This window comes from Rhinoraja longicauda, chromosome 39 (genome assembly GCF_053455715.1).
Source record: "Rhinoraja longicauda isolate Sanriku21f chromosome 39, sRhiLon1.1, whole genome shotgun sequence".
NCBI lineage: Eukaryota > Metazoa > Chordata > Chondrichthyes > Rajiformes > Arhynchobatidae > Rhinoraja > Rhinoraja longicauda.
Window position 1 is genome coordinate 11,738,150 of NC_135991.1, and position 16,248 is coordinate 11,754,397.

Genomic DNA, 16,248 nt, shown 5'->3' on the forward strand with positions numbered 1-16,248 from the left:
CCCGGAATGGCGGGACTGTCATATGTTGAAAGACTGGAGCGACTAGGTTTGTATACACTGGAATTTAAAAGGATGAGAGGGGATCTTATCGAAACGTATAAGATTATTAAGGGGTTGGATATGTTAGAGGCAGGAAACATGTTCCCAATGTTGGGGGAGTCCAGAACCAGGGGCCACAGTTTAAGAATAAGGGGTAAGCCATTTAGAACAGAGATGAGGAAAAACTTTTTTAGTCAGAGAGTTGTGAATCGGTGGAATTCTCTGCCTCAGAGGGCAGTGGAGGCCAATTCTCTGAATACATTCAAGAGAGATCTAGATAGAGCTCTTAAGGATAGCGGAGTCAGGGGGTATGGGGAGAAAGCAGGAACGGGCTACTGATTGAGAATGATCAGCCATGATCACATTGAATGGCGGTGCTGGCTCGAAGGGCCGAATGGCCTCCTCCTGCAACTATTGTCTATTGTCTATTGTCTATATGGTCCGGGTGGGGAAAGCGTGCATTAGTTAAAGGTCCGGGGGGGCGAATTAGTTAAAGGTCCAGGGGGGTAGCGCATTAGTTAAAGGTCCGGGGGGGGGGCGCATTAGTTAAATGTCCGGGGGGGGGGGGGTGGCGCGAGCTGATCTCATGAAGACGTGAGGGTCCCAATGTGACGTCACACGCTGAACACCTTCAAGAAAAGGGTTAGAAAGTAAATTTGTAAGCTTTAAAATCTCTCTCGCTTTCAAAATGTAGCTTACATTTGTATGATAGTTGTTAAATAATATGCCCAGGATAATGGTGAGTAATGTGGTCCAAAAATTGTGGCGCTATGGTGTACCGTTTTGGCTGTGCGAATCACAAAGGTTATGCTGCACACATATACACATGCACACGCTCAGCGAGCTCTAGGGGCTAGTGGAATCAAGGGATATGGGGAGAAGGCAGGCACGGGTTACTGATTGTGGACGATCAGCCATGATCACAATGAATGATGTTGCTGGCTCGAAGAGGCGAATGGCCTCCTCCTGCACCTATGTTCTATGTCTATGTCTAGAATCCTCTCCAGTAATGTTCTCACCATAGGTGCTAGGATGACTTGTCCCAAGTTATCAGGTTTCTCTTTGCAGCCAGTTGATGGTTGTCAAGAATTATAGCAGGGTGTTTTCTTTCAGCTGGGAAATCAAGCAGCGAAATAACAAATGGGGCTTATTTCATCACTGGGGAGTGTGGTCGAGCAGATGGATTAAACGTACACAGATCTGTGTAAGAGGCATCACAGGTAAATAGGGTGGTGCAGAGGATTTGAGGCATCGACCCTTATCAGTCAGGGAAATAAATATAGACGTTGGAATTCTATGTTCGGCTGGTCAAGAAGTTATCGAGGGGTCTCTTGGAGTGGTTTGTTTGTTTTTTCGTTACCACGCATAGGAAAAAAGCCAGTAAGTTGTAACGAGTGCAATGAAGATTTACGACAGTGTGTCCCCAGAAAAAGGTTCGGAGCGGAGTTACTGGGAGAGTTTGGACAAGCCAAGGCAAGAATTTATTCTTTGGAACGCAGGAGGGTAAAGAGTGGTCGATCTCATAGAGGTGCATAGAATCATGTTGGCATGGTTAGGGCCGTGGTTCAAAATAATAACACAAAGCATTTGAGCAGGTACATGGAGAGGAAAGGTTCAGAGGGAGATGAAATTGGAACTCAAACGTACTAACCCTCACCATGGGGCACAGGAACCTGCGTCTGACGTGTGTACCAGGTACACCACTGACATGTACCCACTGCTTCTAAACAGCCTGTCATCTGTTTGGTTATTTATTCACCAGTAAGCTCCAGACTGGAAATCCAAGGAACTAAAATCAACAGGTGTCGACATTTCTGAAAGGTGCAGATTGAACAGAAAACATAAGTATTGCTTGTCACATATATCTGTCGCTGATCTCAGAACTGCTTCTTTCAGTTTCAACGTGTCCCAGTTAGCGCCCTCATAGGGGATATGCACTCTTCAAATACTTGACAAATACGCACAGCAATTAAGTCGAAGATAGACACAAAATGCTAGAGCACCTCAGCCGGTCGGGCAGCATCTCTAAAAAATGTTATAGGAGATGTTTCGGTTCGAGATCCTTCTGAATTAAGTGTCAGTCTGAAGGAGGGTGTCGACCTGAAACGTCAACTATTTCTTTCTTCGGAGATGCTGCCTGGCCCGCCGAGTTACTCTAGCATATCGTGTCTATCTCAAAGGTAGACACAAAATGCTGGAGGAACTAAGCGGGTCAGGCAGCATCTCTGGAGCGGAGGAATGGGTGACGTTTCGGGTCGAGTCCCTTCTTCAGACTTAAGACACCATTTCGTGTTGATCTGTTGTTTAAAAGACCATATGGAGTTCCTTCATACACAGGAATTAACTGTGTGTGTGTGGCAGCACTTTCTGAACCGCTGTATGGACAGCCCAGACAGATGAGTTGATGATATGCGTTTAGACTGCCCTTGCTGCCTGACGACTTGAATTCACATCGACCTATCGACTGGTCTGTTTCGTTCACTACAAAATAAACTGCAGATTGAACAGAGCCTCAACTTGTATTCACCGGCTGGAACTAATATGCCCCATTGGGCAAAGGGCAGAGCGCAGTTACTCAACTCCCCCTTTCTCACATCTGAATCTGCTTTTCAATGTTCATCTTTATTCATTAAATTGTATGCTGGAGAGGGGTATTTACCTACTTTCAACACATTTATTGAGATGACTATAACAAAGAATATATCTGTGTTTTACCGTGTTTACTAACGTGGGGAGAGCAGCAAGATGCAATAAATTAACATCGGATACTGAGCTCGCGTTGAACCACTACAGTCAAACATCTGAAATAATGCAAAACAGACGTTTTTTATCCAGTAGTGTATTTCATGCAAAAGATGAGGGTCGAAATCAAATGAGGTCATACCACTGCTAATCCAGACCCATCACTGACCACACTGATAATGTCACCGCATATCCAGACCCATCACTGACCAAACTGATCATGCCGCTGCTTGTCAGGACCCATCACTGACTACTATGAAAATGTCACTGCTTATTCAGACCCATCACTGACCACACTGATAATGCCACTGTTTATCCAAACTCATCACTGACCACACTGATAATGTTTCAAATTATGTGTCGTAAAAATGTGTCACATATACCTTTGCTCAGTCCGCCTTAACCAGCCTGACCTCCCGGTGGCTGAGCACTTCCACTACCCCTCCCACTCCATGTGTGACATTTCTGTGGTGGGCCTCCTCCAGTGCCATAGTGAGGCCCACCGGAAATTGGAGGAAATGCACCTCATATTTCGCTTGGGCAGCTTGCAGCCCAATAGTATGAACATTGACTTCTCCAACTTTAGATAGTTCCGCTGTCTCTCTCTTTTTCCCACCTCTCCCCCCTTCCCCATCCCAGTTCTCCCACTGTCTTCCTGTCTCCACCTATATCCTTTCTTTGTCCCGCCTCCTGACATCAGTCTGAAGAAGGGTCTCGACCCGAAACGTCAACCATTCCCTCTCTCCTAGACGCTGCCTGACCTGCTGAGTTACTCCAGCATTTTCTGATACCTTCGATTTGCACCAGCATCAGCAGTTATTGTCCTACACTGATAATGTCACTGCTTATCCAGACCCATTACTGACCACGCTGATAATGTCACTGCTTATCCAGACCCACCACTAACCTCATTGATAATGTCACTGCTTATCCATACCCATCACTGACCACAGTGATAACATTGGAATAAATGTACTTCATTTGAATAAATCTACACCCCTACCCAGGATATCCCACAATTGTTGCCTGGAAAAAGTTTTCTGAGCTCTCGGGGAAGGTTGGGCAAGCAAGGACTATGGGACTGCTTCCGACCACATTTCGACTACGCAGTTGCAGCATGGGACCCACACAATTAAAAACATTTCTTCGATCGAAAGTGTCCAAAGACAGGCAGCTCGTTTTGTTACAAATACGTAAGAGAGAGAAGCGAGTGTTACCGAACTTCGAAATTCACTGGGGTGGAACACTCTCCAAGACAGACGTAAAGCCCACCGTTTGACCTGTTTTTACAAAACGTTAAATGGTCAGCTCGACATAGATAACCACATCTACACCAAACCCAAACCTGTCAGGAGTAGACGAGGGCATTCGATCCAATTTGAGATCCCAGCTATCAAGACAGATGTGTATAGCAATTCATTCTTCTCTCGCACAATTAAAGCATGGAATAGTCTTCACACTACTATAGTTACTCAACCAGACGCAACTACATTTCAGGCAGCTCTTCTCCAAGAAGCCCTTCTTGCTTAAGTCCATACTCCGCTACCTCCAGTTTAAATTCCATTTGGAATATTTTGGAGGACCAAGAACCCAGAACAAAACCTAGATTAGCTCAAAAATCGGCCTGGCAACTGCTTAAGTGAAGTGTTTTTTCAGTTTCTACGTGTATCCTAATTTGAGGAAGACCATTCTTGCTATTGCGGGAGTGCAGCGTAACCAGGTTCACCAGGTTAATCCCCGGGATGACGGACTGACATATGATAAAAGAATGAATCGACTGGGCTTAAATTTGCTGGGATTTAGAAGGATGAGAGAGGATCATATAGAAACATGTAAAATTCTTAAGGGATTGGACAGGCTAGGTGCAGAGTGGAAATGACTATTTTGGGGAGTCTAGAACCAGGCAGCTCTTTTCCAAGAAGCCCTTCCTGCTTAAGCCCATACTCCGCCACCTCTAGTTTAAATTCCATTTGGAATAATTTGGAGGAACAAGAACCAAGACCAACACCAAGTTTAGCTCATAAATCGGCCTGTCAACTGCTTAAGTGAAGTGTTTCTTTCAGTTTCTACGTGTACCAGATGTACACATCATGAAGGTAAACATGTTCTCCTGCATTTCTTGATAAATAGGCACAAATATTGTCGGTGTGTGTGGCAGCTCTCTCTGAACTGCCTTGTGGACAGGCCACAAGGATGAGTTGGTCATTTGCCTCCAGGCAAACCTTGTTGTCTGGTCTGTGGACTTGAATTAACATCAACCTGTCGACTGGTCTGAAACCATTCATCACAAAATAAATTGCAAATTGAACAGAGCCTCACCTTGTGTTAGAAAACATAGAAAACATTGAAAAGTGTTGCAGGACTAGCCCGTTCATGATTGATCATCCAGAATCAGTACCCTGTTCGTGGCTTCTCCCCATAGCCCATATCATTTGACTCAGTTAACCCCAAGAGATGTATCCATGAATACATCCAGTGAATCCAATGCCTTCTGTGGCAGAGAATTCCGCAGATTCACAACTCTCTGGGTGAAAATGTTTTTCCTCATCTCAGTCCTAAATGGCCTTCCGTTTATTCTTAAACTGTGAATCCTGGTTCTGGACACCCCGAAAATAGTCATTTCCCCCCTGCATCTAGCCTGTCCAATCCCTTAAGAATTTTTCATGTTTCTATATGATCCCCTCTCATCCTTCTAAATTCCAGCAAATTTAAGCCCAGTCGATTCATTCTTTTATCATATGTCCGTCCGCCATCCCGGGGATTAACCTGGTGAACCTGGTTACGCTGCACTCCCGCAATAGCAAGAATGGCCTTCCTCAAATTACGATAACAAAACTGCTCGCAATACTCCGGGTGTTACCTCCTTGCTCCTGTACACAAATCCTGTCGCTATGAAGGCCAACATGCCATGAGCTTTCTTCGCTGCCTGCTGTCCCTGTATGCTTACTTTCAGTGAGTGACATGCAACGACGCCTTGGTCTCGTTGCACCTCCCCTTCTTCCTAATCTGACACCATTCAGATAATAATCAGCCTTCGTGTTCACCGGCTGGAACTAATATTTACCACTGGGCGCAGGGCACAGCAGAGTTTATCAACTGCCTCTTTCTTAGATTTGAAGCAAGTATTTTAAATTTCAGTTGGAGCATTATGTTTTACTCGTTCGATTGTTAATGTTCAAACATAAGTAGATTTGTGGATGACAGAAAGCTGGGTGGCAGTGCGAACCGTGAGGAGAATGCTATGAGGATGCAGGGTGACTTGGACAGGTTGTGTGAGTGGGTAGATGCATGGCAAATGCAGTTTAATGTGATAAATGTGAGGTTATATATCCACTTTGGTGGAAAGAACAGGAAAGCAATTATTGTTTGAATGGTGTCAAGTTAGGAAATGGGGAAGTACAAAGAGATCTGGGTATCCTTGTGACGAATCCGGTTCTTTGTGTCAATCTAGTTCAATAATAATTGATCCAAACACTTGCTCTTCAATTCAAACCTTTAATGCGGAACTGCGATGATTCCTCCAAGTCTGCTCCTGCAGAGCCCACGGTCTCCGGAACAGGCTGGGACGACCATACTCATACATACCAAGACAATGTTTATATAGTTTCCAAATAACAGAATGGAGGGGCACAATTGAGGGGCATGGCAACATGTTCATCCAATCACAACTATAAGCTCCGTAGGCAATTCCCAGTCCCCAGTTATGACCAATCCGGTACATCCTAGTGTTGTATCTGCTGGAACATTCTGTGATTAGGATGTTTATCACTTCTCAACCGTCCATGGTTTCACAACCTCTAGCTAACGAGCAGAGTTATATCACACAATAGCAAAGCAAGCAGTGATAATTGTTTCTAAATAACCTTTACCCAGACAGCTATCTTTTTATTCCTTGACTTATTCAGACTTACTTCGTATTTTACCTTAATTCCTCATTCCCCCCTTTTGTCATTTTGTGACAACGATCAGGGCGATAACTCAGCAGAGACTCATCAGAGGCGGGTTATCTAGTCATCCGAGTTTATACCTGACCTCGTGGTGCTTTATAAGCCCCCAGAGCCTGGCCCAAGCGGTGTTCAGGGTCGACAGGATGGCTTGTTGAACCCGCCGCTGGTTCCTACTCCTCTGCTGGATCTCATTCCCTCGCCCTTACGGCACACAATGATTAAGATATTCATAGCTCTGACTTGTACCCGGTTGATGAAGTCTGTTGTATTCTTCCTCTAATAATTCCTTGGCAACCTGCTCTTTCACCATGTTACTTGCTTTACCATCATTTTCAGTGTAATCGTCCCCAAACATCGGAAGGTCTTCTCCAGTTTCTCCCATGCGTAGTAACAACATTTTATGAGTGTTTCCAATGCCTTTTATGGCCTGCGTAAGCTTACTAATTATCCATTTACCGATAGCAATCCCCGCGAATAAAAATATCAAAATTACTCCGAGATAAATGGCAATGTTAATAAACCAATTGTACCGTCCGCGCAAACCCCAATCTCCCCAGTTCAAACCCTCAATTATCCCATTCAGGAAAGTCTGTATATCGTCTTCAATTTTTGTGAGGTTCGCAGTTCGGTCCATAATTCCCATAATACATTTCCCTTTTACAATGGCACACTCACCTCCTTCCCTAGGCAGCAGATAATCCAGTGCATATCGGTTCTGCATTGAGAACAGCCGTAGGTCTGACAGGCCCTCCTTTATTTCATTTATAGCCTCCACTGTCTTATTCCCCAGAATGGCGAGTCCGCACACAAGATAACTTCCATTGTTGGATGCCTTGGCCCCTGCAGTCCCACCTAGAGTTATGGTGCGCAATATTCCCCAACCAACGGAGTGACCTCTGCTATTACCGATCGCAGCTGGTACCATCCAGTTAGGGCACAATTCCTTAGAAATTCCTCGTGTTGTTTTTATTTGGCCAACGGCGGAGAAGCTGAAGCCCCACCGTACTGGGCACGGTATAGTTGTGGGGGTAAGGATTCCGATCGCCACTTTGTCAGAGGTCTCTTTTCCCATTACCAGGAAATTGGTCCCTATCCCATTACTCAGGAAATAATATCCGGGTTTGGTATAAACTACTCCCGGGGTTCATCCGTCAGATCCTGAAGCCGGACCAGTGCTACTCCAGTTATCATTACAGGGGAACCGGGAGTTGCTATCCACCGACATATCATCGGGTACATATATGGTTCTAAGGAGTCACCTCTTGTGCCAAAGCGTGGTAAAATGGGGAAGGTATTGTTGTTAATCGCCAGGTGTGTCTTATTTCCCCAACCACAGAGTGTCTACCACCCTCTATCAAGGTCAACACATTGGCTGGTGTTATGGCAAGTTGTCACCCCGGTGCCAGGGTGATGGCTGCACCGGAATGTCTCCTTTGTCGTAACGCAGCTTACAGTGTTCTGGATGTTTACCACAGCACACCAATACCCGGTTCCATTCCAACAATTGGGGTATCCAGAGGTTGGTCCAGAGGTCTTTATACAGGTGGCTGGGTAGCTCTGACTTTGGGGATATTTAAAGGTAATGTACTTAACGGGAGGGGGTAAATAGTACCCTTGGTTAAAGTAGCTGGGGTCCTTAACTGGGATTGGAGTGAAAAGACCTATTACCGAAGTGGAGGGATAACAAACAACAGATTCAGGAGAGTACAGTAAATTATGAGTCTGTAAAAACAAGATCTGGTCGGCCTTTGTGTCCGAGACTTCTCTTTTTTTTTTGTTCGCCCCGGGAGAGATTTTTGGCTGCAGGTGGGGGTCGCGTTGGAGGGCCTTTTGGAAACACAGTATTGAGTCCCGAGATCTTCTCTGTCCTGCCTAATGTTCCGTCGGCAAGCAAAATCAAACTGACTTTCCTGAAACCAACAAGGCAGACCCCACCTGTTGCGATCACATAGCTCGACTTCCCTGGTGGTCTGTCGCAAGATTCGGTTGCAATAATTCTGCTTTGGGACGTTCCATTATCCGGAAGTTTCCGGCATCCCATCATCACACATCACTACGTCCCCTTTGCAGAGATGGAAGATCCGTCCACTTTGCTCGGGGTCACACTATCGGATTTTTCCTGCCTGTGTTACCGAGGCTAATATTGTTAGGAGGCCTAGCCCAATTGCTGCCGCCATTCTGATTCTGGATTACATGTAATACACAACACTCGCACCAACTTAATATCAATCACAAAAATTATCCTACACAATAATCACAAAATTATCCAATTACACATAATTGCATAGATTTAAAAGAGATTTAAAGTTATAGCGTCAGCTTTCAATCTCCCCCCTTTTGATTGATTTCACCAATCATTTTACAGTGATGCAGGTGGATCCACGCATTGCGGCCCTCAACCTTGGGGGCTGTAGAGGTGGTAAGCAGGGCCTGGAACGGTCGTGGCTCTAGGTGCAGGTGCTTGCGAGTCCAGTTTTTAAACTTGAAGTAGGACCCAGGTTTAATGATGGTAGACGGGGCGAGGGCCGACATGTACCAATATGCCGCGCGGACCTGTGATTGAGAGGCTCGCATGGCTTTGGTTAAGGCAAGGACATAGGTGGTGATTTCGTCCGTCATCTGATGGAAATTGACCGTCTCAGGTGCGCGGTTATTCCAAGGTACGGCTGCAGATAACTTCAGCCGGCGTGAGGCGGGCTTTACCGGACGGCGTGCTGCGCATCTGAGAAAGAGCTACAGGAAGCCAGGTAGAACCAGTTTGTGCTGTTAATTTAGCAAGCTTGTTTTTAATAGTCTGTTTGGCGTGATCGACTAAACCCGCAGCTTGAGGTCGATACGCATAATGCAACTGTTGGTGAATCCGTAGCTGTTCACACAACTGTTTCTTAATCGTTCCAACTAAGTGAGGCCCATTATCTGACCTTAACCGGGCCGGAACACGAAAGCGGGGAATAATTTCTTTCAATAAAATGTTAACAACCGTGGAGGCCTTGTTATCAGAGGTAGGGTAAGCTTCAATTCATTTACTGAACACGTCCACAATTATAAGCACATACTTATAACACTGACAGCGTTTCAACTCAATGACGTCCATTTGCAGGGTCTCAAAGGGACCTGTCGGCAAAGGAGTCTTTCCGGGGTCGCAAGCGAGGGTCTTGCCCCGGTTGTGCTGCTGACAAATGAGGCATCTGCGATTGACACCCTGGGCCAAATCATGAAGTCTAGGATGCCACCACGTTTCCAGAAGCATATCACTCACAGCTTTGGTACCGCAGTGAGTTGAAAAGTGTACACATTCAATAACCCATCAGGCTAATTCGTCAGACATGCCAGTCTGGCCCACAGGGGTAAGCCATAAGCGCGATACAGGATCGTACACACATCCCTGATCCTGCCACAGCTGGCGGTCTACATCAGGAGCGTCCTCCTGTATTTTTAACAATTCTTGGATGATTGGCATTAGTTTTTCCGAGGGAGACGGATCCCTATTAGAATTTTATGTCCACCTCATCATTTGTGGCACAACCCTGTGGCGATTCCAAGAAGCGTACTTAGCTGCCTCGTCCGCGCGATGGTTACCTATCTCAACGGGACCTTGCCCGGCAGTGTGGGCTTTTACTTTTAAGTTTGGATAATTGGAGAGCCCGTAATATTTATTTATTTTTCATATTTTCATATTTCAGATACAGCGCGGAAGCAGGCTTTTTCGGCCCACCAAGTCCGCACCGCCCAGTGATCCCCGCACACTAACACTATCCTACACACACTGGGGACAATTTTTACATATACCCAGTCAATTAACCTACATACCTGTACGTCTTTGGAGTGTGGGAGGAAACCGAAGATCTCGGTGAAAACCCATGCAGGTCACGGGGAGAACGCACAAACTCCTTACAGTACAGCACCCGTAGTCAGGATCGAATCTGAGTCTCCGGCGCTGCATTCGCTGTAAAGCAGCAACTCTACCGCTGCGGCACCGTGGGAAAATAAAGTGGGAAACTAAAATCTGGTGGGAGATGGGATTCCCTGATGAAGTCAGGAAGCCCCGGTTTTTCCACAGTTGTCCGAAGTCATGGACCACACCAAAGGCGTATCGGGAGTCGGTGTAGATGTTGACGGAGAGTTCGTCTGCCAAAATGCATGGCCGAATCAGTGCGAACAGTTCGGCCTGCTGGGCTCAAAATGTGGCTCGAAGGCTGCTGCTGTCACTGTGGAACCGACCTGGTCCACAATTGCGTACCCTGAAATGCGTTCGCCTTGGTCGTTGATGGAGGAACTTCCATCTGTGTAGAATGTGAAATCGGGATCTGGAATACGAATATCTGAGAGGTCCGAACGAGGCGAGGTACCTTCTCGGTTACACTGTAGGCAGTCGTGCGTGGCCTGAGCTTCTTCCGTGAGAGGATGTTCGGGAAAGCTGGCAGGATTGATCGTTGTGCAGTAGCGAAATGTAAGGCGAGGATTATTCAAGAGATAGATCTCATACTTGTTTTGCCTGGCCATAGTAAGATGCTGGGTCTGCAGTTGGCCCGGCAGTGCAATAACAGAATGTGAGCTATATACGACAATGTCCTGCTGCAGCGTCATGTTTGCTGCGGACTGCAGACTGTTGTAAATGGCAGTAAGAATCTGGGTGCAGTAACGATATCCCAAGGCCGCGGGGTCAGGTTTGGAACCAGTCACCGTGTAGCTGAGTCAACATAGCTGCGGAACAGTCATTCAGCACAGTGCAGTATAGCTGAAAGAGGCGATCGTAGAGAGGTCTGCCCAAGGCGGGTGCCTGTAGTAGACTGGCCTTGAGCTGTTGGAAGGCATCCAAAGCTCCAGCCCACATACCTCTCTAAATCGATCTAAGAAGTCTTCGGCCCCATCTCCCTTTTTGGGTTTCATATCCAAGATCGTGGTTATGTTTATGGGTTTCCGGAGGACCTGGCCAACGGCTATCAATATAAGTCTTTCGCGTTCAGTGGTCTCATTGTGGGCATTGTTTAAGTCATCGTGATTTTGGTGACCCACATGGGTCTTAAACCTCTTATGTTCCACGGTCGTCAAGACTTGTTGGACCAACGCCCATAAATCCCGAGAGTCCGCCTGACATACAGCTATCTTTGTTTTCAGGACATCAATAAAGGATTGGGGACTCTTATTTTTGTTAGGGACATTCATCAGAATGGCCAACATCTCGTTTGGTTTCCATGGTAGCCAGATCTGTGTCATAGCGGGCTCGGGCACTCCTTGCGGGTTCCCTGTATTGTCTGCCGGGACAGGGGCTGAGGCTCGGGGATTATGGACCGTTCTAATGGGGAATTGCTGCTTAGTTTTCTTACGTCTGGTATTGGTAAGTGCACTGTCCCTTTCTGACTCGCTCACAGTATCCCGATCCTCCCCACTGCCTATATTGTCCGAAGACGAATCATTTTCGGTCGGGGACTTTCGCGATCTTAACATTTTCGGAGGTTTCCTCTGTTTAGTTCGTTCCTGATTGTCACTAGAGTACTCCCTTTCGGTCCTGGGGCTGTCATATCCCTTTAGTTGGATGGGCTTGGATTTACTCCTCGTACGCCTCGCAACAGGCGACGTGTAGCCTTCTGCGCACCCTTTTTCTAAGTCTGTGTCCTGGGATACTTCGGGAGATGGATAGGGTGGTGGTGGGTTAGGGTCAATGTCCGCGTTAAAAGGGAATGGAAGAGGCAGCGGCGCACTAGTAGTCGGGGTCCAATAATTCCATTCATCCCCCTCGTCTGCCTTTGTCAACTGAAGGCCAACCATTGAACTGCGCAGTTCCTTCTTAACCGATTTCTTTTTGTCCCACGACTTATTCTTTCTCAGATTTCTCTCATGTGCACATTCCTACTTCAAAATCTCCACGGATTTGGGGACTCCCGCAATGGTCATTTTAACCCCTCATTTAACTGCATTTTCCTGCCAACTTGCTAACACACTCTTATCTTTTTTTCCTGGCAGAATTGTCTCCATAATTCAATCATTTTTTTACTCTTACTTCATGTACCCTTTTTTCAAATTAATTCCTGGGCTTGTTTGACTAAGTCCACATTCCTTGGACCTCCTAGGGGCTTCTCAATTTCTTATTTGGCGCCCCGGATAATTGTCTAAAATTTTTGGATTATCTACAATAGACAGTAGACAATATGTGCAGGAGTAGACCATTCGGCCCTTCGAGCCAGCACCGCCATTTAATGTGATCATGGCTGATCATTCTCAATCAGTACTGTAAGGGGTTTCTGCGCCGAGCTTTCTCCCGACCTATCTCCCGCCTTGCTCTGGTCCCTCGACCAGGCTGCGCACACTGGTTCCCCGTGAGTGGTTCGACCCACTCGCCCCTACGGTTCTAGACCCTGGACTTAGATGCAGGAGCTTTGATAGTGCAGAAAATTCAACCAGACCAGATTTGAAGACCAGGGTTTAAACGGAAAAGGCTTTTATTGAGCGCTTGGGACTATGGCACATGAATGCTTTGACACAGTTCTATAAGACATATGCATAATTACATGAATACTTTGACACAGTTCTATTAGACATATGCATAATTACATGAATACTTTGTCTCTGAATCATAAACGCAATGTTCTATAAGACATATACTTGACTGTAAGATGGGGAACGTACGACACATCGCAAAATTGGCCAACACATATTCACTTACACCCACGTTAATTAAACCACCCTCCCCTCTACACTAAACCATGATGTGCAGGATCGGGGTAAATGCTCACCAGGGGGCTATTACTGGGGTTACTGGCTGTTCGTGCTGCTTCCTCCGATGTTTTCCGTTTCTTGCGTGCCCGTGCTTCTCCGTGAGTTTCTTCCTTCCGTTCTTCCTTCTTTTACCGTGCTGTGCTTCGGTTCCCGTGTGTGTCTTGCGTGAGTTTTTCTCCCCTTACTGACTTGAAAACCCCAAAATCGTGGCCAGTTATACTAATCCTGACCCGTCCTATCTCCCGCCAGATCTCGGAATCTCTTTGTTTCAAAGATAGGTTTCGAGTTTTCTCTTTGTTATGCGTTATGTCCGGGGGTAACGGTAATGGCTAGACGGTCTGTTAATCTGTTTTTCGTTAAGAGGTGATGGGTTTAACTGGTTTCCCATCACCTGCCAGGTAGGCTTCTATGGGCTATTGTGCCCCCTTAACGGGATTAACTGTGTAGGTCGGCTTGGGGCATCGTGAAGCATGCTGATGTCAGCGCCCCAGTGTCTGGACTTCGACCTGGTTTTGCGGGTTTCTGCACGGCCAATATTCATCTATTGTTCTGCCCGTGGCTTTGCAGAAACCCTAGAGACTGGGCTTTGGGGTTTTTGCTTTTGTGGCTGGTCACGAGGTCACGCGGCCATCTTGGGACCCACTGATTGTGACATCCCTTGTTAAGAAAACTGACCGCAGCCTTTCTCTGCTATCAGCCCCAGTCCCGTATAAAATGTCCAAACTGCAGCTCTTTGGTTTTGTTGATTGCAGAATGAGGGAAAACTTCTCAAATCTTACAGTACCCCGTTCCTGCCTTCTCCCTATACCCCATGACTCCGCTATCTTTAAGAGCTCTATCTAGCTCTCTCTTGAATGCATTCAGAGAATTGGCCTCCACTGCCTTCTGAGGCAAAGAATTCCACAGATTCACAACTCTCTGACTGAAAAAGTTTTTCCTCATCTCCGTTCTGATTGGCCTATCCCTTATTCTTAAACTTTGGCCCTTGGTTCTGGACTCCCCCAACATTGGGAACATGTTTCCTGCCTCTAACGTGTCCAACCCCTTAATAATCTTACAAGTTTCGATAAGATCCCCTCTGATCCTTCTAAATTCATGTTTGTTCCGGATATTTCTCAGATAAATTTTGTAATGGACTGCCCGGCTCACTGGTAGAGTCTAATTGATTACCCATTTTGTTTCAATCGTCGACATATAAGTTCAATACTTACATCGGTACCATGCAAGTTAAGGGTCCAAGAATACACAACGGCACGTTTTAGCGACTGCCAATATTCACAGAATCCACGTTAATCAATTATACTTAACGTTCCAAACGGTAAGTTAATATTTTACCGCTGCCTTTCACCACTCGGCACGATCCACTTCAATCATTTGCCCCTCTTATTCTATTTCCTTGTAATAATGCAGACAATGTAACAACAAGGTTTGCACGATTGACTTGATTCTGTCGGGATCCCGTACAATACAAAAACGAAGGGTCTACTTTGCAAGGACGTGCGTAGAAGAGGAAAACAAAGTGGTAGATAAATTGTACTCACTTTGCTGGCCAATTCCTCAGGTCCGATCCACAGCCTAGTACGACTCTTAATTTCGTTTGTTGGTTTGTCGGTGATCCTTTAGTATCCCACTTATGGCACAAAATTACGATTCCGGTTCTATATTTCAATCTAGTTCAATAATAATTGATCCAAACATTTGTTCTTCAATTCAAACCTTTAACACAGCGCTGCGATGATTCCTCCAAGTCTGCTCCTACAGAGCCCACGGTCTTCGGAGGAGGCTGGGACGACCATACTCATACATACCAAAGACAATGTTTAGGTAGTTTCCAAATAACAGAATGGAGGAGGCACACCTGAGGGGCATGGGACCATGTTGATCCAGTCACAACTAGCCCCGTAGGCACTTCCCAGTCCCCAGTTATAACCGATCCCGTAGATCCTATTGTTGTATCTGCTGGAACATTCTGTGATTAGGATGTTAATCACTTCTCAACCATCCATGGTTTCACAACCTCTGGCTAACGAGCAGAGATATATCATACAATAGCAAAGCAAGCAGTGATAATTGTTTCTAATTAACCTTTACCCACACGGCTATCTTTTAGTCCTTGACTCAATCACCATTAATTGTTTTCTAATTAACCCTTACCCGTACAGCTATCTTTTTAGTCCTTGACTTAATCAGAATTACTTCGTATTTTACCTTAATTCCTCACAGTGACTAATGAGTAGAGGATTAGGACTATTTTAAAGAGCAACAGAAGATAACTAAAAAGGAAATACGGGGCTAAAAGATGAGGTACGAAGGTAAGCAAGCCAATAATATAAAGGAGGATAGTAAAAGCTTCTTCAGGTATGTGAACAAGAAAAAAGTAGTTAAGGCAAATGTGGGTCCCTTGAAGACAGAAGCAGGGGAATTGTCTACTGTCTATTGAATACCATAGTGCGGGCTAGTACTGATAGAATGACGCACTGCGGTGTAGTACTGTGGACTGGCACACTATGGGTTACAACGGATGGAATATTAGGAATGTTACACTGTGGGATAGCCCACTGTTGGAGTGACACACTCTGATTGTACCGATGGAGTGAAACGCTGTGGGGTAGTGTTGATGCAATGACACATTGTGGGCTAGTACTGATGGAGTGACGCCCTGTTGTGTACAACTTATGGAAGCCTACACTGTGAGTAATACTGATAGAGTGACAGAGTGAGGTAGGACTGATGGAATGATACAGTGTTGGGCAGCACGAACAGACTGACACACTGTGGGGAATTACTGACAGATTTAATTTCG